General features: G+C 40.3%; 1 long non-coding RNA gene across 14 annotated transcripts in view; it reads left to right on the top strand.

Annotated features, from left to right (window-relative positions):
• The window catches only part of LOC110389923, a 41,604-nt gene extending 17,741 nt beyond the window's left edge, over positions 1–23,863 (top strand). For 3 of the 14 annotated variants that reach the window (XR_002433457.1, XR_002433459.1, XR_002433451.1), the window contains exons 6-11: positions 3,569–3,746; positions 3,878–3,986; positions 4,060–4,183; positions 4,274–4,329; positions 4,408–4,539; positions 18,412–19,211. This is a non-coding gene — a long non-coding RNA (uncharacterized LOC110389923). The other 11 variants (XR_002433462.1, XR_002433458.1, XR_002433453.1 and 8 more) reach the window with 10 other exon arrangements.

Below are 25,138 nucleotides of genomic sequence, written 5' to 3'. Positions count from 1 at the left end.
TCGCTGAGATTGAATGAACTTCTGCATTCTTTGGTAGGGGCATGGGTTTAGCCCCAGGTGCGGGTAGTCAGTGTAGTCAGGGCCCTGACTTCTTCCTGTGTCCTCATATGAATGCTAGCAGTCACATGAGTCACAAAACGTATATGCCTAGGTCATTTATTCCTAGGAAGGTGTGTTTGGAGGTGAGCTCAGGTTGAGATCACAAGCATAAATGAAAGACGTCCTTGTCTTGCAAGTGTTCTCATGGAAATGCAGTAGAGAATGTACATAGAGACTTCAGAGAAGATACTATGGCTTTGGTGCTGTATATGTATTATTTTTTTTGTAGGGGGGTAGTGCAGGAATGGTATATGTTTGTTAAAGAAGTCTCACTCACTTCATATTGTTTTATACATGTCTACCTATCATTAAGTTATGATAAAATGAGATGTCTGTTGATGTTATAGTTGCATAGCTCTGTGAAGCCAGAGGGAGCTTTATCAACAAGATGTAGGTACTGGCAGGATGAAAAACTGAGATGTACAGAGGACAGTCAGCACCAGCTTTTCCATCATTTCCCAGCACACGAGTAGAGGTGAAAAAAAAAAATTTGGAGGGAATTTTTGGCTGTAGCACTGAGTTGATCAGCCATGCCTGAAGTGGACATCCTGCTTCTGGTTGCCAGTTTTATTTGCCTCACTTGATATAACTCCTAGTACAGAGCAGTGAGGAGCAGTAGGGTGAGAGGAAAGCCATCAAATACAAATTTGATCTACTCGCATATATACTCGAATATATCTACTCCTGTTCCACTTGATTTAGGGAGGATAGAGTGACAGATTTGACCCTCGTGGTTCTGCAAATGCAAACCTGGAGCTACCAAAGAAATGTAACCATAGCTATGGGGGCTTCAGTGCTCCATTCTCTGTCCCTGAGATCACAGGTTATGAAATATAATAGGATATCCTCTTCGGGAAAGAAGTAACTTCAGCTTAGCTTCCTCCTGTAGATGGTCTGTGCAAAGGCCGTAAGTGTAGCTGCTTGAAAAATGGAGTTGGATCAGTGTTGGGAAAATAAAGCTGAGACTAAAGCCTCAGGCTGTAGAATATGCTTTGTAGGTGCTAACATTTCAGAAAGAGAATTTACAGGTTAATGTGAATACTTTGCTAGGTGATTCTGTCAGCTTTAGGCAGCTCAAGCCATGAGATTAATTTCTGACTATGTAGTTAGGCATAGCTGTAGTCCTTTTTCAAAGTAATACTAATAGTATTGAACAGGGCATCACTATGGTAAGAGTAAAATACCACTATTTGGCCCATGAATGTAGTTCAAATTGTGGAAGTGAGCCCAACTCCTGTGTTTTCATTAAGCTGTCTTGAGTGAGTTTTTGCTAACCTTGTATACAAGAAGTTCTTAATCTCATATATATATGTGTGTGTATATGTATTGTGGTAGATTTCTTCAAAATTAAAGTTATCTTGATTCTGGAGGGGAGGATAGAAAAAGCAAATAATGGAAAGGACAAAATCTCTCTGTTTTCTGGTATTTAAGCTGACATGAAGGACAACTTTATAGTGAATATAGTCTTCAGTCTCAGATGTGAAGAAGAATTTTTTTTTTAAGTTAAATGATATGCTTATGAACAGTTGTCCAAGGTTTAATTCCCTGACTTATTCCTAAAACTATGGCTTCATAAATCAGACCTGGAGCATACCTGCCTACACAACTGTGCCAGGTGAATAATACTGGAACTTCACCTTGCCAAGGGAAGCACTGCACCATGGCAGCTTCCTCTCTCATTCCCAGCTTCTTTCTCAAGGTGGAGGAGTATGAGTCTGTGCTAATGCAGGAAACAGGACATTGCCCCTGACTGATCTGTGGTGATTTCCATAGCTGACTGAGAAGTAAACCTGAAGGAAATTTGGGAAAAGGAGACAGCCTCTCATTTATTTGAGAATGTTTGAATGTAAGATTATTAACAGGAAACATTATACAAAATTCCATCTATATTTTCCGAGTCATTTTCCACGCACCAATCCTCAGCCAACACAACTGGCATCGTTCCCACTAAACAGACACTAATTTACAGCAGCTGATGTCCTGGATCTTATTTTACTTTCGTATTCATATACTACAGTCTGGGAAATGTCAATAAAGCATCCAGGTTTTGAAATGCATAAGATACATGACCACAACATAACTATTTTACATATGGGCTTGAATCAGAACTGTTACTTATGGCTGGCATACGATGATATGCTTTATTTAAGGCCCTATCTCATGCTGCAACTCGCTTGACCTAAATTCTGCTGCAGTCTTCTCTTGTAAAAGATTGAGGTTTCAGACACTTCAAGTAAATTGGAAAAATGGAAGTCTTTACCAAAACGATGTGATGAATTCTGCCTTGTATGGCATTGTATTGCACATTGCCTCATATTGATTTTATGCCAAATGTAATATTCTGTTTTTTAGTGAATGCAGCATTGGTACCAAGGATGTAATACTAGTATCAAGAGTTGTGAACAGTGAGGGAGTTGAGGAGCAGGTATGGGGAAATAAGTTGGGGAGCAAGTATGGGGAAACAGGAATTTTTTGGAAATGGGAAGAGTAGAAATTGGTCTGTGAAGCAGAGGTTAGGATAACAAGCAGCTGTGAAATACTTAGCATCACTGACCACTTAAATAATGTCTGTCAAGTTTTCTACTTTAATTACCAATTAGAATAAAGGGAGTAATTCGTGCATATTAGAGCCATTGTGTTAGGCTGCTTGCGAACTTCAGCATGCATCTCTGTTTGACTTTATTTTCAGTTAACATCTGGAAGACTTTCTGTGCCACTAAATGAAAAAAAAAGAAAAAACCCTCAACACACAAAAAAACACCACCCTATTTTAGTTTTAAAAATGACAGTCTGCATCCTGCAGTGTGTGTCTGCAGCAGTGGGTGGATTCTCTGGCAAATTTAATAGCCACAGAATCACACAGAGCCCTGACTATTACCAAATGGTGTGTGATAAACAGACACAGAAACTTATTTTACTAAAATATTCTCTTCATTTAGTACTTAAATGCACTAAAAGCGGCCTTTTGAAAAGCCTTAGGTCATGGTGCAACAATTGCTGTTGCAGTCTCTGGACTGCTTCATTGTTTATTTAACTTGATAGCAGGCTAGCTACAGTTTCACAATTTAGATCACTTATTTTTATGGTCAGAATGTTTGTACAGTAGCAAAATGGTTTAGTGTATCTCTGCAGTGGAAGAGTGCCTCATTTTGCAGCTGCTCTGCCTTTCTTTAGTTGAGGTTTCATCCGGAGTGGGTGCTTCAGAAACCTGGCAAACTGTTAGATCAGCCATGAGCTAGCCAGCAGTGCTTTCCCTGTTGTGTGAGTATGCTGTGCCCACAACGAGAAGACCTTGGGAAGCTCATTCCAGGATCATTCACTAGTATATCAAGTAACCCTGAGGGGAGAGAGAGAGAGATGCTGCAATTTCCCTTGGATGAGAGAGCACAAAGATACAAAGGTACAGTTCAAGAGCCTCCTCAAACAATGCTATTAATGTGCTGGTGATATTATCTTTTGTGTTCTACAGGAATGTTTCATTGAATGTACGGAAAAGCAGCAAGTAATGGCAACATTTTCTACTGACAGAGACTTGGGGTGGTCAGTGATGTACCTTACCGGAATCTTCAGTAGCCTTCATCATGGTGTTACCTGTGAATATGGATTCACTGCATCTGAATCCAGCAAATTATAAATCTTAAGAAAAAGTAAGATCTCTCTCTGCTTCCTCTAGTACACTTCAACTAAAGTGCTAGGAGAGCATGAGGAAAAGTACAGACAAAAGGGCAACTTTACTTTCAGTTGTCTTATTGGAAGATGTCTCCTGTTGTATCCACAGCACGAGATTTTGTGACCTAGGGCAGCAGCACAGAGAGTTGAACTCAGGAGCTTTTGACAAGGACCCAGAGTCTGAGCAACAGTAGACATCTAGAACAGAGGACACCTTGGTAAGTCCAAGTCTTATGATGTCCTTGGGGATTTTCAGTAGCAGGAGAACAAAACAGCTGAACCAGCAGCCAGTATTTGGCTCTCTGGGCTTTTTGCAGACGTGGGCACCACCAGTGCCAGCAGCAAAGGATGGTGCCTCATGCAGTTCACAAGAAGAAAGTGAGGTGTTGGTGCCATGGATCCACCCACTGAGAAGGTGAGTGAATTTTGGATGTTGTTATATATCTATAAAAATACCTTAAATTATTTGCCAACAAGTTTTTCTCACTTTTTCTGTGCCCCACAGAGTCCCACCAGTGCAAGAGGACTGTAGTATAGGCAGAAGTACCAGCTTGGCCACAGGTAACTTCTCCCATTGTAAATTCACTCCTTGCTCGGGTTATGTATGCACACCAAAGCAGGGTCTAACTTCTTTTTCAGCTTCCACTGAATGTTTTTTATCCTCTGAGAGCTCTGTAAGATTGGCATTATCCTGTAGCAGTGTCACAGCCTGCAGTCATTTAATGCCTCTTCTTGTGAGGCCGGGATTCCACGCCCAAGTGCATTTAGTAGGTCAGTACAGTAATTTTAAATGTCTTTCTTTCAGTCTTTTGCCATCTTCAATTATACCTTTCCACCCTACTATTTGTGTAATTTTCTTCTGTCTGAAGTCTCTTTACTGTTGTTCTCTTTTGCACAGCATGACAAATTACCCATCAAGCCGTATCTTTTCAGCCCAGAAATGCGCAGTAACACAGAGTCATGGCATTATCACATGTTGTGCACTTTATTTCCTCACAGTTCATTCAAGTGTGTCACTTTATTTTCCTGCTTCCTTTTGTCATCATGAAGATTAACCATTTTATTCATCCTAAACTTTAGAAAGAATTAGAAATGCATTACACTGTAAGCCCAGAGCAACACCTATACAATCCCATACAACCCACGCTTGGCAAGATTATTCTCTGAAACTCTGAGCCTTGCAGAAGCTGGGGCTTTCATCCTTATTATACAGCTGAGTAACCCTGGCCATGGGCAAGAGACTTATTTGTAGCCCCTGGCCACCAACCAAATTAACTGTGAGACACCATTCACTTTGACAGCGCGTTCTGGTTCCTTCTGGGAGCTATGAAACTCTCTGGGCCTCGCATGTACTGTGCCTAGGGTCCTTCTCTCCCTCCCTCTCTCTTTAATGCAAGATAAATACCAGTAATTGTACGGCTTATGCTGAGATATCTCCCAGGCATTGCAAGGATGTGTTAGAAAAATCAATTGTAATTGCTCACATAGTCAGCAGGTCTGCAGCTGGTGTATAAAAGGCATCTTTAGAAATTGTGATTTAAGATGATCTAGAGAAAGTTTGTTATTAGAGGATTGTTTAGGGGCCCAGTAGGTCCTTCAACATTAATGTCTGAAGAGAGCCACAGAAGTAAATTCAAACCTTTCCTCAAAATGTTCCTGAGATGTGAGATGGGATTTGTTTGAGCAAATGTGCCCAGTTCTCCTTTACAATCCATTTCATAATTCATCAGTATGAATGGCAGGTGGGATAAATAGCACTTCTGTAAAAGAGACCAAGGGGATTAGGAATTAGCTAAACCTGTGGAGTTAAATTTGGTTGGAGAAAACATAATAAGATTTCAGATTAACAAAATGCAGACTGTTCAGTACCATTGCATTTTATAGTTTTGCAAAATGTTGATGCCTAGGAAGGAATGAGAGCAGAATATGATACGCTGAAAGTGCTATGGTGCCGAGGATGCCAAGAGTCACTTGCAGTGTTAGTGGTCCCATAACTCGAAATGTGTCAGATGCTGGGAGACCAAGATTGCAATGTGTTGGAGGAGCTGAGCATGAGCAATAGGAGGTACATGTGTAAGTTAGGCACCAATTACAAGTCTGAGCTCACCTAATTTTCAGCACTGTTTCTGTCCCACGCTGTGCAGCATTTTACCATGTCTATTTTGCTTTTTACCTACTTAACACCTATCCTGAGCTTTTCATGTTGGCTGATAAAAAAGAGAAATCTCTTGTATCAATTAACACACACAATTTAATTCTTTTTCTCAAACACATATTTACAGGCAAAATGGCAACATTAATATATGCTAATAAGAAAAAATGCATGACATTTTTGTGAGAAGCCTGACTTCTAAATGGAAAAATAATATTTATACTTGAGTTTTTGTAACTTCATGTGAAAACTCTCAGAACTGTTTTACGTGGACTGGAAGTTCTGACTGTTGCAGTTCATTTACTTTGTAATGTTCTCTAATTAATTTGCTTTAGAGTGTCAAGTAGGAGCTGGTAATAGAAAATCCATCTCCCCCTTAGAGAAAATTGTTACTACAGCTGATAAACAGAATTATACAAGCTTTGTCACACAAATCACATTATAAAAGGTTCCAAAAAACTTGACAATGTTGACAGTTGTTTTCAGCAAATGGCTGCTTTACTGTAGCACTGTCAATGTTGATGTCCTTGTGCACATGTAAAAGAGCAATGTGATTAAGGCAAGCTTGTCCATGCTAGATATGAGCCAAGTTTTCAATCTCCTCATGGCACTGAAAGATTGCTCAGCTGTTGCAGATAAGGCAAGAATAGCTAGCAGATTTCTGCCATTAAAAAAAAAAAAATCCTTCTCTTTGGGCATGCATGTATAGGAATTTGTAACATCTGCTACTGACCTTAAGTTCTAGATAAGAAGAGCTCATAGTTGTTACTCTAATTGATATTACTCAGTTTAGATGATGTACTTCCAAGGAGATTACTGAAGTATCTTTGTAACCACAGATTTATCTAGACAGCAGTCTAAAGTATGATACACTTTTCTGAAGTGGTGAATTATCGCCATTCTTCTCATGCCAATTACCGCTGCAGTTTACATCCACCTTATGCTGAATATAATTTGCACGAATAATTTGCATTGGCTTTTGCTCTGAGATTATTTCGTCTTTATCTATGACAGTCGATGCATGTGCCCTACCTAGAACATCAGTCATCTTTGCCATATTTTTTCTCTCTGTCAATTAGATGAAAGGAGTAGAAAACTCAGTTCTGTAGCCAAAACTTTGTCAAGGGAAATGGGCCTGAGTTAACACAGTCATATCCTCCATCCTACTGACCCTGAATTCTTTATGCAAGATGTCAAAGCCATGGGACTCAGCAGATTTGTTGTCATGTCTGGGTGTGGAAATAATGGGAAGAAGCCAATTTCAACAACATAATCTTAAAACAAACCCATGGGGATTTTCTCATATAAATTAGTGTAGACTTTGTTAGTCTAAACATACTCAGATTTCCACTTTGTATCTACTAAAAACACTTTTGAAGGGCCTGGGTTTCTGGCAAGAGCTTAGGGGAGAGGAGAGAGTAGATGTCAGGCTGGCTCAAGGTGACCAGCTACATGTTTCCCCAAATCTTCAGTGTGATAGTGCACATCTTGGAATGACAGGGTCAAGTCTATACTTCCATGAGATGATATTAATGGCTTTTTCTAACAAGCTTGTACAGTGATGGAGTGTGGTTCTACAGGGCAGCATTTCATCGACTTCGGTTATGAAACTGTTCTTAACTCTTCTTGTAGCCCAGCTTGTTCTCTGTTCCCAACCAAATTCTTAAAGTGTCTTGAAGTCCCCCTCACTAAGCAACTCCAATTCAGAAAAATAGGCTTAGGATAAGGTTTTTGAAGAGCATGATGTAATACCTAAAACCATGGGGGAAGGCGAAAATCTAAGGATGCAGTCTTAACACTTATTCTGGTTTCTCCCTGCATTTTAAGACTGGATATTGTAATGTAAACATCTTTATAAAAAATAATATTATACTGGGAAATCATGGGTAGCCATTCTCTGTGGGCAGATCAATCTATGCCTCCTAATTTTGAGGATTAAAATAAAATTCATAGCTTATAGTAATAAGATAATATATAGCATAGAATAATAAAAAATAAAAGTGTAACAAACAGAGCTTTGCTCTTAACTGAAACCATTATTAGTTTTACATTTTACGTCATTGCGGTAAAATGGTGGTACAATAAAAGCTACATCTCAGGAAGACATCCTCATTTTGATGTGACCTGTGAAGCTCAATATCACTTCTTCCTACCACAGGTACAGATAAGGACTCGTGCACTGGTGTACTGGACTTACGGAGTAGCCCTATGACTTGTGTTCTGTCATTCTCAGACTCTCTAGTTGAAAACCTAAATCTCATAAATGCAGGGCTGTAATTACCACCTAGTAAATCTTTGTACCTGTTGGTTGTTCTTTAAGGTCAATTAGATAAAAGAACTTTTCAGTCTCTCCATACTATGAAGGAAAATCTTTCATGCGGAATTAATGAAGCAGGAATGCTTCTTGCTGTAGTGGTCTGCTCTCTGCTCCAATACAGCTGCATGCATGAGCAGCCTCCCTTTGCTTTGAAAACCTTAAGCTGCATTCTTCAGAACAGTTGCTCGGTGTTGGTTGGATTTCTTTGCAGCCTTTTTTTTTTTCCATTTAGAGCCACTGAGGCTGACACATAGTTTCCAAGAACTTCTGCATGTCTTGTGTCTCCTGAATCCCAAATATTTCTCAAGTGCCTAGCAGAAGAATATCTGGATAATCTTAGGCTGGTAATACAACCTCAGAGAAGAAAGTCAGACAGCTCTGAAAATACAGTGTAAATTATTTCATTTTGTGTTAACTTGGTGTCTTTCTTACGTGTATACTGCCATTGTTACACTTAGAGCATTCTCTAGATCTGAAGATGCTATGAAATTTCAGTAATTCTAGCACTAATAACAGCTTTTGCTGGTCACACTGTAAATGATATTGCATGATGATTCATTTGAAAATGTAATAATGTAGCTTGAAAAATAAAAGATGAGCAATAAACTGAAACAAAAGAGCTTGTTGCCTTTCCCCAAATAACACTTCTTCATTCCTGACCTAGGTTTACCTTCTTTCCCCTTCTTTAAGGATCCTTTACATTATGTACTAAAAATAAAAGTATTCAAGGTTCAAACTTTAAGTCCCAAATTACTGCCTTTCAGATTCTTTATTATCCTTTCAAGCATCTAAAAAAAATAGGTCAAAGCAACTCTGCATAATTTGGAAAGTTAACAAAATGTTGTTTACAGAACTAAAAAATAAGTAGATATAATTACAATAACCTTTAAATGTATTGTTTCCCTTCCACTGTCAATTAAACCCTTTAAAGAACTGAAATTTTTTTTCCTTCTCTCAGTAAGACAGAGATAAAAATAGCTTCAAGTCACATGGCATAAAGTCCACCTGGATATCTGGCTTCTTTTCAACAGTATGAGCTCTGGCTCACAACCTAGGTTTGTTCTCTCACAAAAATCATGTCTAGATACCACAGGAAAAGTGAGCACTGAAGACTGACACACAGCAAATGTGGATACAGACATGTTTCGATAAATAAGGCCTTGCTCCAGTAGCAGCTTTGTTCAGCCATGGCTTTCCCCTCAGTTCTTGGCTTTACCACAGTCAGTTTTAAAGTGTTTTTTTTGCTCTTCAATTTCACTGTTATCATGGCCCTTAGCTTTCTCGATATTCAAGGTCAAGCAGCTAGCAGACATAACACTGATAGCATTTGATAATGAAGAAACAACGTGAAAAGAAAAAAAGGAAATATTTGTTTGCTGGACATAGCTGAATACAGTGGAGAGAAAAAACATTCAAGAATTTCTGTCCACAAGTGATAACTGAAAGAGTCAAGTTTCTCTTTGATTTTCTACTTTCTGTGTGCTGGATAAATTGCGTTTCCAGATTTCAGAACAAATCTCTTAATGTATTTTGGGCTGGAATCCGTACCCTACAAAGCAGAGTAAAGGAAAGCTCTCTGGATAGTGTCTGCATAAGGCTTGCAGGGATGTTCCCTCCTTTGCAGCTCATTTCCAGCAGTGGAAGCCACAAGGTAAGAGAGCTCTTGGTAAGAGAGCAAAGCCAAAACTGTTCCTTACATTTTAACCCAATGGCTTCAAATGGCTTCTCACCTGAAGAAGTTTTGAGTCTAAGATTGCCATTTAAGTTCCTTTTATAGTTAGTGACAGGATATGGACATCTCATCACAATACCTATTTAAAATGAATGAGCCCTACCCTACCAGTGCCCACCAGTCTGTCCAGGAAGTCTAGAACCTCATCTTGCCATGATGAGGTTCCCAACATTCACATAGTTGAAGCCAGGTGCCATCTGAAGTTTTTGTTAGCACTATCAAAGATTTTCACTGAAAGTTTGTGTGTCAGTTTGAGCATGCTCACTTACACCAAATCTTTTCTGGCAGTGGGAAGCAGTGTGACAAAATGCTTTGTAGAAAATGTCTTAGGAGCTATAACAAAGTAATGTCTTAATTCTAGTCACATCAAAGTAGGTTGTGAGGGATATTCAAAGCAGCTGTGTTTGTATTAGGCAAGTGAAGGAGTCTTGCCTATCTTTCAAGATCTCAGATTCTGAAATGAATCCATCAGTGTTTGATTTAGTTGAGTCATGTCTTAAATTGTGCAACATACTACAAGCAGGAGCCAGACAAGAATGATCCAAGCACTGACCAGGATGATTTCTTTTTGCTGACAGTTCACCCATTAACTGGACAGTGTTCCTGTCATGCTGTGGGTTTGCTATGGATATGCTGTCTGTGCACCCTCTCTCCTATGGCTTTAGGACATCTATAATTAAGCCTATAATGCATTTCTACAGATGGTGCACTTTTCCATCAATGTTGCCCTTACTTTAAGGCTTAATCATAAGTACAGAGCTATACAATGTATTTTGAAGCACATTTTAGTATTTTCTTCACAAAGATATACTACGCAATACAGACTCTGTAAGTGATTGAAATTAATCAACTATTCTGTCCCTTCTACCCACCCTGAGCACAAACACACGCAGAGATACAGCTAATGTAGAGGTAAACACAACCTGATTTTCTACAGCATGACTGTCTTTCAAACAACAAACCTCTGTTCTTTTCTTGCATGTGGGCTGTCTGTTGGATATTCTACACAATTTAATCTATACATGTTTGTAAATCTTTTTCCAGTACATGTTGTTTACACGCCGTGGTACTCATCCAAGAAAAACAAGGCTGGAATAAGTACCTGGTATGGGCGAGTTTCACCAGTACATATATATTTGAACACGATAATCTTAATATTGATTGGTTTAATTTTTTTTTTTTTTTTTTTTTTTTTTTTGAGAAAAGTGGAAATTGTTGGACTTAACAGCTGCTAAATGGGTATTCCAATGTGAAAGAAAATGCAGTAATTTTTCAGGAAAAGTCCTGAAGAATAGGTGGAGCAGCAGATCTACTTGCCTGGTATTGTTTGGTAGGGCATGAGAAAATAGTCTTTGCAAAACAGTAGATGAGTATTAGCCTGTGTGCTGGTAGAGGGAGTAATGAGGTAATTGCTACAAAATTTACATTATGTTTTAAGGAGGAAGCTGGATATGAAGCTCATTTTCCCAAATTTATTAGAAACTCAAAAGTGTCAACTTCTAGGTAAAGTTGCAAAATTTTCCTTCTCTTATTTGTTTCATTCAAATCTTGAAATAGCAGTTATGGTCTGTACAGAAAGATTATTCACTGTGGAAAGCAGCGTTTTGGTCCTTGAAGAGTATATCTGCATTTCATGTGAAGAGCTGTGTGAGCAAGCAAAGATGTATCTCTGTTAGAAACCAATTATTAAATAGTACAAATTCTCCAGAGAAAACCTAGGGTTTCTGTATGTGTTTGTGAGCCTTTGTGTACTTATACAATTGTTGTATCTATGTTTATTTATATGGTTGCTTAATTAATTGGCTCTGTGGTGCCTCAGAAACCTAATTATACTTGAAATAGGCAGGAGATTTTCACAGGAAGAACTTTGGAAGCTTTCTCCTTCAAGTATCTTCTTTTTCACATGGTACTCTCCAGATGGACAAAACAATTCCAGGCGTGTTCCACAGGCTTGTACAATGGGTAGTCTTTGCCAGTGCCAGCTTCCACAAATATCTGGACTGTATTCAGTGGAAGATGATTCCCTCTATCAGAGAGCATGTTAAAGCCAGAGTGAGTTTTGCTTCCTTCTGCAAAATGTCTCCCAGGAAGTGGATGTTCTGTATTCATGGGGTGTAGGGCACAGAGTGCTTCCAGCACCATGTGAGTGATGGGAGGGAGACTTTAGGGACGAAACAGTCAAACATAAAACACTGCCCATTTCCTTGAGTCTGTGAGGGCTGAAGTAGCTCTGTGCTTTGTACAGGGATGTTCATGTCTGTCTGCCCAAGAGCAGGAGGTGTGACACTCGGAATGTGAAGCAAAGATCAGGTTTGCGACTACCTGAGGAACCTGAACATCCATAAGTCTGAGGGTCCTGATGAGATCCTGAACAGGATCCAAGAGTCCTGAGGGAATTGGCTGATGTAGTCGTCAAGGCATTCTCAATGATATTTGAAAAACCATCGCAGTCAGGTGAAGTCCCCAGTGACTGGAAAAAAGGCAACGTCACACCCATTTTTAAGAAGGGTAGAAAGGGTGACACAGGGAACTATCGACTTGTCAGCCTCACCTTTGTGCTGGGGAAGATCATGGAACGGATCCTCTTGGAAGCTAAGGCGCGTGGAAGAGTGGGAGGTGATATGGGATAACCATAGTGGCTTCACTAAGAACAGGTCCTGCCTGATCAACCTGGTCATTTTTTATGATGGTGTAACTGCATGAGTGAACAAGGGAAGAGCCACTGATGTCATCTGTCTGGACTTCAGTAAGGTCTTTGACATGGTACCCCACAACATCCTTCTCTCCAGATCAGAAAGATATGGATTTGATGAGTGGACTGTTTGATGGAGCTGGTGGCAGGATCATACCTGGAGAGTGATGGTCAATGGCTCAGTGTCCAGATGGAGATCAGTGATAAGTTGTGTCCCTGAGACATCAGTACTGGCACTGGTGCTCTTTAATACCTTAATCAGTGACATCAACAGTGGATAGAGTGCACCCTAGGCAAGCTTGTGGATGACACCGACGTGTGTGGTGTGGTTGACACACCTGAGGGATGGGATGCAATTCAGAGAGACCTAGGCAGGCTTCAGTAGTGGGCCCAGGAGAACCTCATGAGTTTCACTAAAGCCTGTCCTTGGATATGTTCAAAGTCAGGCTGGACAGGGCTCTGAGCAAACTGATATAATTGTAGGTGGCCCTGATCATTGAAGGGGATTTTGACTAGGTAACCTTTGAGGGTCTCTTCCATCTCAAACAATTGTATGATTCTGTATTCTTTTATCACATTTGGGAAACAAGTGTTTAATGCCCAGTTTTGCTGACTGTAGAACAGTAGGAGAGTTAAGCTGTCTTCTCTTCCATGGCCTTCCTAATGTGGCTGTGGCTGGTTCCCAGACTGACAGTGGCACAGGGCTACTTTTGTGTCGTCACCATCCCATCATCTCAGGTTGTTTTTCAGACCATCTCATGCCCTGCTGTATCAGCTTTGATAAGGAAAAAAAGCTTTAGCCCCAGAAATGGTGGCTTATCATTATAGTAATAATTGTGTGGGAGATAATGACATTGTCTTGGCTCCAGTGCATAGGTTCAGGGAAGTACATTCAAATCAGAATTCAGCTCATTTAGGACCAGAGGGAAGTCATTTAACTTGCTTCCAGCTGATGAAGATTAAGGAAAATGCAGAGCTGAGTGTCTTGACCAGTGGTGAATCTCTTGACTTGTCACCGGTCCCCTCTGCAGCAGCAGAGCTGGCTGGGCTCAGCAGTCACACAGCACGTTTTTCCTTGCACTCACAGAGATTTGATGCTTTCCTGATCTATGTAAATCGATCTCTAACAGCAAAGTGCTTTACAGATGCCTGAAGTAAAAACAACAGCAAAGTGTTTTTATGAGTTAATAGGTGAGTGGATAACAAGTACCGGAAGGATTATGGTGGAACACTAACCTTAAGTCATTATCTTGTGACCTCAGAAAGGGGCATTATGTATGTTTTTCTCTGTGTTTTTCTCCACCTATGGCAAATTGGAACAAACATTTTCTGAGGCATCAAGCCCTGTCTGCCCTTTTATACTTCTGTATTTATTTGGCAGCTGGGGATCTGAGAGTGAACTGATGGTGCACTTTGTCCTGAATGCTGCTATTACTTCCATCTTCATTATCCAAATGCAGAGCATCACAGGGAACAGTGGGTCACAGTGCCTACAGGTTTGGTAGAGCAACCCAAGTTATCTACCTTCAAATGCCTGCCTTCCAGAGAAGTGACATACTACTAAATGGAATGGCTATTATTTTTATTTGAATTGTCTGAGATCTTTTAAGATATTGTTGTTAAAATTGGCATGCTACAAATTTGTCTTTTTTGGCAATTCAAGACCTTGTGCCCTCACTAAGGATTCCAAATCTTCAGGATACTGAAGGGACAACAACTTGGAAGAACTGGGCAACACTACTGATTTGGAGAAGATAGACAATTACATGTCATATTAAGCCTTTCCATTTACTAATTTTTTAGCATAAGTGATGTCTCATGGCGTCTTCATATATAATAAATCTGCCTTTTTTTCTTCCCCTGTGAATCTCCATTAAGAAGATGCAGTCCACATACTGTCTTAGTGCCTGCTATAAAACTCACTAAACCCTATGGAAGTATATCCATGCATTTCACTAAACTGTGGTTTGAAAGAATCCTGTCTGAAGAGCACATTTTATGTCTCTACAACACAAATATCCTTTGGTTTTAATGGAAGCTTTACTGGCCTAAGGTAAGGTGTTTTATTAGTCTGTAGCCTAATGCATTTTGTTAATGAGAGTACAATTTAGCCTGTCAAATTTAAAAAGTATCTCTATCTTGAACTGTGTTAAGTAGGACTTGACAGGGAAAAATAAATGTGAATCAACAACAAAGCCTGCTATTGATTTTCATTCAGACTAATCAGCTCTTTGGGGTAGGGTCAACCATTTCAGAGCATTTCGTTAATGCCTTTTTTTCCTTACGGATCAGACACAATTTGGAAAGCAAAGAACTAAAACCCAATGGCCTAGCTCTTCAAATATGAGTTTAAACTAAAGTAGTTCCAGCAAATCAAGAGCGCTGCTTCCTGCAGTGGTGTTACTAAGGAGGATGGGGATGTTTAGGGCTGGCCTGTGGCATTTAGTTTGTTCTTGCGATCCCAAGTATGAAAAATTATTGAGTGTGTCTTTTTGATTTTATTATGGAAATGAGGTTGGACAGTCTTCATCTGGCACAAAAAGAGTGGCAGGATTCCTTGCTTCTACTGATCTCTGATCATGTAAGTACAGAAATTTGAAATCAAGCCATGCACACCGTTGCCAGTTGTTTTAAGGCCACAGCATTTACACCTATAAATGAAAACCTTTATAAGAGTCATTATAATTATAGACAGGAGCCTTGTTATTTAATTACATCTCAATGTAGCCTCTGCAACTCAAAAAGTTTACAGGCAGTTTAAGAACTGAGAAGTTAAATGTATTTTAAAATGTGTACACTGTGGTGCTTCTGAATAATTCTTTGCTACTACTCAGTGCCAGCTCAGAATTTCACACCCTTGAACAGATTGACTAGTTTGGCTTGTGTAATAGGTACCCTGCTATCCTGGACTACTTGGTGAGTGGGTGGAGATGGGTGCTTTTGGAAATGCCAATTGATAGCTAACCATAACAAGTCAGAGTTATGTGTGAGTTGAGAAGGTAGATCTATCTTAAGCAAAATGGATCTACTGAGATGACTAGGAGCAACCATAAAACTAGAAAGAATGCTTTGTAAATCAGCCAAGAACAGTTATTGCAGACGCTGAGAAGGTTTCTGGTAGGGCTTTTGGGGAGCAGCTGTAGGGGTGCTCATGTTGGCCACCTAAAGGTACCCAGCCCTGTGTGATGCAGTGTTGGCAGTGCAGTTCTCACAGAGGATTGTTCTTCAGGACAGTGTTGTGTTACCTTTTATGCTTTTGCTTTCTGAGCAGGAAGGAAAGGCACATGGGAAGTTTAAAAAAAGGAGAATTTTAATTCAAAGGCATAATGTAACACCACCCTCAAAATACTCATTCCCACTGTGTCAGCTACTGAGAAAAAACTATCTACTTGTGCATGCTATAACTCATTAAATAAAACTTGGTGGACTTTTGCCTTTATATTTTAAAGAAAACATAGACCGGTATCTTGTATTATTTATGGACTTAGTTTTTTCTTTCTTTTCTACTCTTTACCTTGCTTTCCAAATTCCATCAAGACAAAGTGAATGCATTTGAAATTGTTTCTTACATTGAAAATACTTCTAGTGTTGCCCTCTGTACTGAGCAACATCTTTGTCTTGGAGATATTACAATACTGAGCAGTTGAGAAGCCTGAAGACAAGCTTCACTGTTAATTATCTGACTTCTGTCAAAGTCACCTTAGCCCAGCAGGTCTGGTCAGAAATGTCTGACATTCTCCCAGGTCTCAGGAAGATGGGCTGCTTGAGATCATATAGGGCACTGCTGGCAGCACACAGCACATTCCTGGGTTTACAGGCCCTACATGATATTTCAGGCAGCTCTTGTTTCTGTGGCTATGACCTGTTGCTGAGAGTCAAGCCACTGTGTAAACAAGAAGGACTTCAAACTCACAGTGTGTTGCTTTCCAGAGCAAGTGGTCATTTGTTCCAGTTTCCCATGACCACATTACTGCTTGGGTTTGCTGTTCAGAAAAATACATCAATTTGCAGCATTAATGCTAGGCAAGGAAGAGGGGTTGGAAGTACGGACTGCATTAGTACATATCATTAAATGTGCCAAGAGGATAATGTTACCTTATCCCCAGTTTCAGCACTTTAAAATGCTCTCCTTATTCAAATGAAAAAAAAAAAAAAGTTCAAACATTCAAACTTGTGTAGCCAAAATCCAACTTAGGAAATACATTATTTAGCTATTAGCAAGATGATCTGACTTAAAAACTCCATCCATTATACCAATTTCTCCACCAATGCCATTTGAAATCATTTATTTTTCATTGCATATATAACTCTATCCAAAAAGAAACAGGAAAAGCAATATCAGAGGGTGATTTACATTGCACTGGATTTTACTGCAACTTGGCATTGTGAATGAATCTTTGGAATACTCAAAAAGTACATAAGGAAAAAGCCAGTTTTTAATTTGCTAAAGAAAATATTCTGACATGGTGATAAGTGAGGTAACCAAAAATCATGGCTTAAAAACATTCTGAACGATTGCTGTTTCAGCTGTCCCAATCCACACAATGGTATTAAAGCAGACTGGTGGTAAAGAACACTCACAACCTATTTCTACCTGGGAATATTAACTCTCACTTGCTGATTGTTACGTGGAATTAATGTGGACATTTCCAGTTGTATATGCATTAGTGCAGCTCTTGTTTTCAGAATCAGGGATTCATATTTAGTAGCGTGCAGTGTAAACTGGTAGCGAATCTGACATCTTTAATTCACACGTAAATCTGAGGCAGCTACTCTGAAGTTGGTGAGATTTCCTCAGATTTATGTTTCCATTGCTAAAAACAGAGCCCAGTGGTCTATTTTTAGATAACCTGGAATTGCCATACGTTGAAATGTGCTACCTACCCTGGTGTCTTCATGAAAAAGCTCAAGCCTGTTTGAAAATATAAATTAATTTTAATGCAGTTGGGAAACCTTCTGTGCATGCAAATATGCCACAGCCTTCAGTAGTATGCCTGCTGCCGTGCCTAACTGCTGATGGATGATGGTCCTCTCTCTACCTTTCAAATAAGCCCTGTTTACAGCACAGAAATTATTTTTTTCAGGTAACACTTAAGGAGCATCTAAATATTTAATACAACTTATTGTTAATGGATAGAAAATATGTTGATTTTGGTGATTCTCTTTTCCCTCAGTAGCATCAAAAAACAATAAAATCAATCATCACCCGGGACTTGAAAAAACAGGACCATGGTGTGTTAAACACAAAGTTGATGGAAATATCCTTTCCTGTCAATATCCTGAGCACCCGTCCTGCCCTCCTGCTGCAAGAAGACAGCGGAAAGCAAGGCTGGGGGGAGTGAGCACTCCCATTCATGGGGGAACCCTCCATCCATCCATCCATCCATCCATCCATCCATCCATCCATCCATCCATCCATCCATCCATCCATCCATTCATGCATCCAAGTGTGTCCAGACGGAGTCAGTGGTCAGGTTAGCCAAGCTCCCAAGGCCTAGCAATTAAGTATAAAAAACCTGTCTTTATCCAAACAGGGCATCTATATTTTGGAAATTTCCACCACACTTCCTTCTGAAGTCCTACTTTTCTTAAAGTGCACAGCAGCAGTCACTGCCAGGGTAGCAGTGGCTATTCTTCATCCATGCTGAAGAACCAGGGTGGTCTATTAAGTCAACGTGAGTGATCCATGTCACTATCAATTTATTTGTTCTTTATAACAGTGGATTTTTTAATTCTTTTTTTTTTTTCAGATTGTAAAATTTTTCCTTTGCCTGTTGGAGATCAGCTGTTCTCAGTGAAAGTTTGACATGGATGACAGTGTCCGTGGGTGGCACAGACAGCATTTGGTGTTACCCCAATGTTACTTGTAATCTGAGAGGGCTATAGCTGCTAAGATTCTGGTGCCTTTCATTTGGACTTTGGTCTGACATTCCTGGCATAGCAGGGATGGGGCTGATGGGGCTGGGGTGAGCAGAAAAGGAGCAGCAGAAAGGAAAAGATTCATGGAACCCAGTGGAATGCTATGAAATCAGCAGCACCGCCATCCCTGGATTTTCAGAAATCGTGGCCCAGATCCTCAACAGTGAGATCAGCTTCTGAATAAAAAAGAAAGAAAAAGATACGTATAGAGAAACCCTATGACATGTAAGTCAAAGCCAGACATCAGTGTTTCATTCCGTCCAGTTACCATTTTTATCATTTGTCATCTGTTTTCTCACTTAGGATTCACGCTTTTTTTCCAATAGTTGTAAAGGTCTGAGACTTAAAAATACTGGATTTAATTGCCTGAGGAAAAGAGTGAGGATTTTATGGAAACCACCAAATATCCTGTGACTGGTGATCAAGTTGCAAGTGCTGGCAATGGTGATTAGAGAAGGATTGTTATGATACTAAATCAGTTAACATAATTCAATAAATTGAGCATTTTGTTTTCTTAGTTGAGTGTTGTCCATGATTAAAAGGAGTATTTTTTCACCTCGCTGTGGATGTGAGCAGCCAAAGTTGTGATTAGAAACTTCTTATATTGTTCAAGCATCAAAGAGAAGGAAGTCATAAGCATTAAAATGCCTCTTACATTCTACTGATGAATGCAATTGGCAGAAGAAGATAAGTTGCATTTCCTACAGCTGAATAATATCGAACTACTCTGCCAGATATCTCAGATTTGGTATCCATTTTAAATTGTAATTTTGGAACATTTTATGCACGTGCTTATCTATGAATCTTAAAGTAGTTTCATTAAAACCACCTTAGTGTTAGTATGTTGAGGGAGGGACAAAAACTGGGAGGTTTGAGACCTCAGGTGACGTCATCAAGCACAGGAGGTCACGGAGCAAGGTCTGAGGTAAAAGGTGCTTTACAAGACATAACCTTAAAATGTGCGGTATTAAAGCAAGATTTTTAAACATACTTTTTTTTGTATGTAATTTCCAACATCCAGAAAAGGGAAATAAAGTGGGAGGAAAGGGAAGAAAGATGAGTCAAAAGAGCACATTTTGTAAATTCATGTTTAGGCAAAGCTTGTCCTTAGAGCTGTATTCCAGGTTTGCACTCTTCAGGCAGTAGGCTTCCTTACTTCAAGTGTGTGTCCGCCTAAGACATCTCTTAGCAAATATGCTAATATCCATTGGTCCGTGCTCTGAGATGCCCACTGCCCGAAGTTCAAACCTTCCATGCCTGGTTAAGAAAAAGGGAAAGCACAGATGCTGAACAAACACACTCTCCATACCCACAATGTCCTACAGCACTGGGATGCTGGTCTGAGTACGATCGTAATACAACTTCCAGAAGCCTGGGAAAGAGGATGGTGAAATAGTTAATTTTTTCCTCTGCGCAGTGCTCATGCTTCTGGCGCCTGAGCCTCTGCATGGTCCCAGTTGTGCCTTCATGCGTCCACTAGTGACCTTACCTGCAGCAGCACAGGGCACCAGATATCTCACAGGATGTGTAAGACGGGTTGGGCTCCCAGCCATTACTGTGCTTGTTTTAATAATCTTCCGGCGTGTCACTCGTGCAGCATTGCTTTAGATAAGTGTAGCAGTTCTCGCTGTTTTTTTACAGTCAGGTCTCCTAAACTCTGATAGTTTTCTAGACCCGAATTACAACTGCAGCTTGCTGCTGTGAAAAACAACACCTTCCTTTCCTCTACTCCATTATTTTTTCCCTTTTTTTCCAGTTTTGTTCAGGTATGGGATGTGATAGAAAAAAAAAAAAGGGAGGGAAGAAACAACAGACGGCTGGTAACAGTGACCTACAACTGGAGCTGGTGCCAGAAACTGAAACCATGATTTCTTTAAGATATGAAATGCTTTGCATAGCCTTACGCCACAGCAGTGACCCTACTGGGTCTTTTCTGAACGAGTTAGAAAAAAAGAAAAAGGCGGGTAGAGTTGTAAAAAAGGGAACAAAACCAGTGCTTTGAGCATAAAATTACTAAATAATAGACATGGTATTTTCTGACTTAGATGTTTAAGAAAGGCTCATGAAAGAGATGAATATTAAGCCAAACATTTGTTTGGCTTTGCTGCAGCCGGCTGCAGGAATGTAAACTTTTTTTTTCAATGACTTCAGCTGCTAATTTAAAAGCTAGGATTTTTAGCAGTGAGCAAGAGACTATATTTGGCCAAAAAATTCTGCTGGCTTTACTTAGTTACCCAGCACATTCAAAACAATACTCCTTTATCAAAAAACAATAGTCTGTTTTATTCACAGCACATGTAGAAGTTGGACCATCCACCAAATTCCACTTTCTTCTCTTGCAATATGTCTGTTGCAGGCTAATGAGCTGCGACAGTGCCTGTGCTTCATTTTCAGCAAATTAAATTTATGCCTCACAGGAATTGCGGTCTGGTCGTGGCACAGCTCCTAGGTACGGGTGGGGTTTGTTTCTTCAACCAGTTCTCGGTTACCCACATGGGTACGTGCTGTCGCACCACACAACAACATCTTCTCTATAATAACCAGTTTAAGTAGCCATTTTCCCCACAAAAGTGGATCCCATCTAATTTACTTTGTGTTTACAGCACTCTCTTTCAAACTGTATTGTTGGCACGGATGGGTATTTATGCAACTTTTATTTTAAAATATTTATTTAGAATTGGGACTGCAGTAAGACTCGCTGTCAGATTTATAGCACATGCTTAAAACCCAGATTCTAAAAATGAGATATTTCGAAGGGAGGAAGCAGACAATGACCTTACACACCAGGGAGCCTTTCCTCTGCCTTGGCTGGTGCTGCAGGAGCTGGGCATGCTGTGGATGGAGGGCTGCCCCTTGGAGTAGAATGTGAGCCTCTGTGTTTGTGTGATAGTACTTGATCAAAAGCCATCTGGATTACATGGATTCAGCTGGATGTAAAGCCAAGTCACATTTGAATCATAGGCATCACAGAATGGCTTGGGTTGGAACAGACCTCAAAGCTGACCCAGCCCCAACCCCTGCCATAGGCAGGGCTGCCCCCCACCAGATGAGGCTACCCAGGGCCCCATCCAACCTGGCCTTGAACATCTCCGGGGATGGGGCACCCTCAGCTTCTCTGGGCAGCTGTGCCAGGGCCTCACTGCCCTTTTGTGTGACTGCTCTCCCTCACCAGAGAGAAATCTGGTGGGATGTTCCATGGCTCATCAGTAAGATCACAGATCTGATGTTCACCTCTGCAGGAAATGAGAGAGAGTGGAAAGAAAGAGAAGATGGCTTTTCCTCAGTCACCGAGAACAGAGCTGATGCAAAAACAGCATTTAGAAAATCTGTTCTCCTCAAAATCAGGGATAAAAAACCATCTTGCACTTCCCAGAAGGAAGTTTCAAACAAGACAAGCTTCTTCTGATGGGGAAAATATTATTTTATGAATAAATTAAAAAGAACACTTAAAAATGGGTGAGCTGAGAATTTGTTCTTGGTGTGGTAGTTCTCTATAGTTAGCAGGAGAATGAGTGGCAATATGTACATGCCACAGAGAATACTTTGTGTTTACAAGAAAAACAGGATGTTTGATAAAGGCAAAATTTTACCTGAAAAAATATTTGATTCATCTTTCTCATAAAGCTGTAACTTCTTATGTCTTCCTCCTCTGTCCCCACAAAAGTCCCAGAGAGCCTCTGATGTCTGCCCATCAGTGCTCCTTGCAATGTGTAGACAATGCAAAAGAGTAATGCAGGAAAAATCCCTGTTAAGGATCTGACTTTCAGACTTCATGCAAATTTAAGCAACATCCATAACATTACAATTTTAATCTTTATGACATCCTTATGAAATATATTTTATTAACTTTTTCTTTCAACAGATGTGAAAACAGGGACACAGGGAGGTGAAATGACATAACTGCTCTATACTCGGAGTTCAGCGAGGAAACTGAGAGTAGGCATCAGCACTCCCAACTCAGGATACGATGCTGAAACCTACAAAATCGTACTTTTTCAAAAGCTTGCCCTCTTGAAGAACCTCTTGAAGAACCCAAGAAACTCTCGGTGATACTGCAAATAATAACACAATTGTACAGCGATGAATGGCAGTCCAGTACCCTTACGACAAGTTAGTGAATGGACAGTATTGAAAAAGAATTCATAATAACACTACCATCTTCACGGTGATGATAACATAATAAATCGATAGCTGGATTCCATGCAAGATGTTTCATTACTTGTTTTCTAGATCACTGCCAGGGGGATAAGTAGTATTGCATTAAACACACAGACCGTTGCCTTTCAGGAGTTATCTACAGGATGCTCCTGCAAATTAAGTGTTTTTATTACTTTTCTTCTTTGCTTGTCTGTAAGTAAAGGTGATGTTGTGCTCACATAACTCGAATATTGCAAAGATTAGCTAATTTGTGTTTCCACAGGACTTTGAGAATACAAAGCCTCTTCAGAAATGCGCAGGCTCGTTGCTTTTTCCCTCACCGTCAGTTGTGACTGGCCGTCCTCTCACTCTGACACCAACAATGGTAAAATTTCTGCAGAGAAGCAAAAAGAGCCATTTGAGTGGCGGCATTTGTTTCCAAGTTTATCTTTGCCTGATTACCAAACACTGCTACATTTCTATTCCTTTCCTTGCGCTGCCCAGAGACTGTTTCTTTACGCCAGCAATTTGGAAATGTCTGTAGAGCAGAGCTCGATTGTCGAAGCCGCCCGCAGAGTTTCAAGTGGTTGCAAACAAGTGCAGGTGGCCAGGGAAGTGTTGTTGAGCATTTTCCTTATAGTGGTACCAGACAGCCCCCACGGCAGCGAACCCCCAGCCCTGGGGCACTGAGCAGCACCCAGGAGGGGTGGGGAGGGCACAGCCAAGCCGGCTCTCAGGAAATTAATTGTGCGCCAGCAGGTAATTCACTATGAGCAGTGTGAACAGGCTTTTTATTTTTTTAGTAGAAAGGACTCCAGTGAATGTGTCAGTGTGATCTGATTTGTAATAACAGTACAGAAATTTCCGCAAATGCGTCTGTGTGCGCTGGTGTTATTTCATGCCATTTTGAACTCGCTTGTCTTCAGGTGGTGTAAATGGTGCCTGCAGGATGCAGCTTTGCCCTCTTCCTCATAACAGTTTTGGTGGTGATTATACAGGGTTTTCAGCTGGGCTGTCCTACAGAAATGGGCCGGAGTTGGCTCTCTTTCAAAAATAATAGGAAGCTGAATTTGCCATTTTTGCTTGCATTGCCCTGTGTAATACAGTACACAATTTAGGACGCTGGCATCTAAAAATAGACCTGGGCTTTTTCCAGGAGAGTCAGAAAGTAGTACCCCTGTTGAAATGCCTTCCTAGAGTATAAAGGTAAACATTCGAATAGAGCTCTTTGTACATAAATACTTTCTCGTAGAGTCTAAGGGACTCAGTTTTCACAATGCCAAAAGAAAAAAAAAAGACGAGGAAACAGAATGGTGTATTTCTTGCTTCCCATTTTATTTTGGGGGAATTTTGTAAGCAGGCTTTCTGCTGAACTCCGGTTTTATTTAAAAGCCAACAAAAACATGTTTTAAATGATACATGCAGCAATAAAAAATAAACAGTTTCCATGTAGACTTTCAATTGTTAAATTATTTTATGTCAAAAGCTAGGAAATGAAATACTTCTAAATATAGTGCATAGGAATTTTCTTATCAGTTAATTTTTTTAGAAGCTCTACACTTAAGAGCACCATAGTAACAGCTCTGCAAGCTGATTCTTCATTACAGTTATCCACCGAGAGCTTCACTGAAGACATTTCCTCTGGGATCAGAGAGACTAAAAATCAATTCCGATAATATTAGAACAAATTTAAGAGCAAAAAGCCCTAGAAAGTACGTGGTGAATAAACAGGCAGATCTTTATTCCCTGCGTGGTCTTTTCCACCTCTTTTTTTTTTTTTTCTTCTGTGCTGTAAACAAGTACTTTTGGGTTGGAGACATTAGCACCTCTTCATTCTTTCAAGGGATTTTTTTTTGGAAAAAGAATCATACACTCTGGATTACACTGGTGCTTAAGTTACGCAGCTATGTTAGTTACTAAGACAAAATTATTTGTCAAATCTACTGACACAGAATGTGAGGTCGCTGTAAGGAAGGCAATGTCAGCACCAATATGGGTCATTCATGATTTGAGATGCCCACTTAATATACATTTACTCTGAAGAGTCCAATTTGCCTTACCCTTCTGCTGCCAGAACTCTCCCAGAACAAATTAGCCATAAAAACCCTTAGGGCTGACTCCTGATTTTGGATGCTGTGGCCACAAGGAGTAGTGAATGTGCATTACATGGTGGTCGGTGTTGGGGCTTTGCAGCCTCTGCAGACACATGGACCAATTGGTCCACCTTAGTGCTTGGGTTTAACTCACCACATTCACTCAGTGAAGGCTTAGGCTGTCCTAATAGCGCGTTATCAGCAATTAAACAGCATGTGGGGTGCCCTGGCCTGGCTGGAGATTGGTGTTGCTGGAGGGGTGCCAGTGGAGGTGTTGCTCTCCGCCCCGCCTTGTCATCCCTGCAGCTCTGGTTCTGCAGCGCAACGG

This window comes from Numida meleagris, chromosome Z, assembly GCF_002078875.1.
Source record: "Numida meleagris isolate 19003 breed g44 Domestic line chromosome Z, NumMel1.0, whole genome shotgun sequence".
NCBI lineage: Eukaryota > Metazoa > Chordata > Aves > Galliformes > Numididae > Numida > Numida meleagris.
This window is presented reverse-complemented; position numbering and strand designations above follow the sequence as displayed.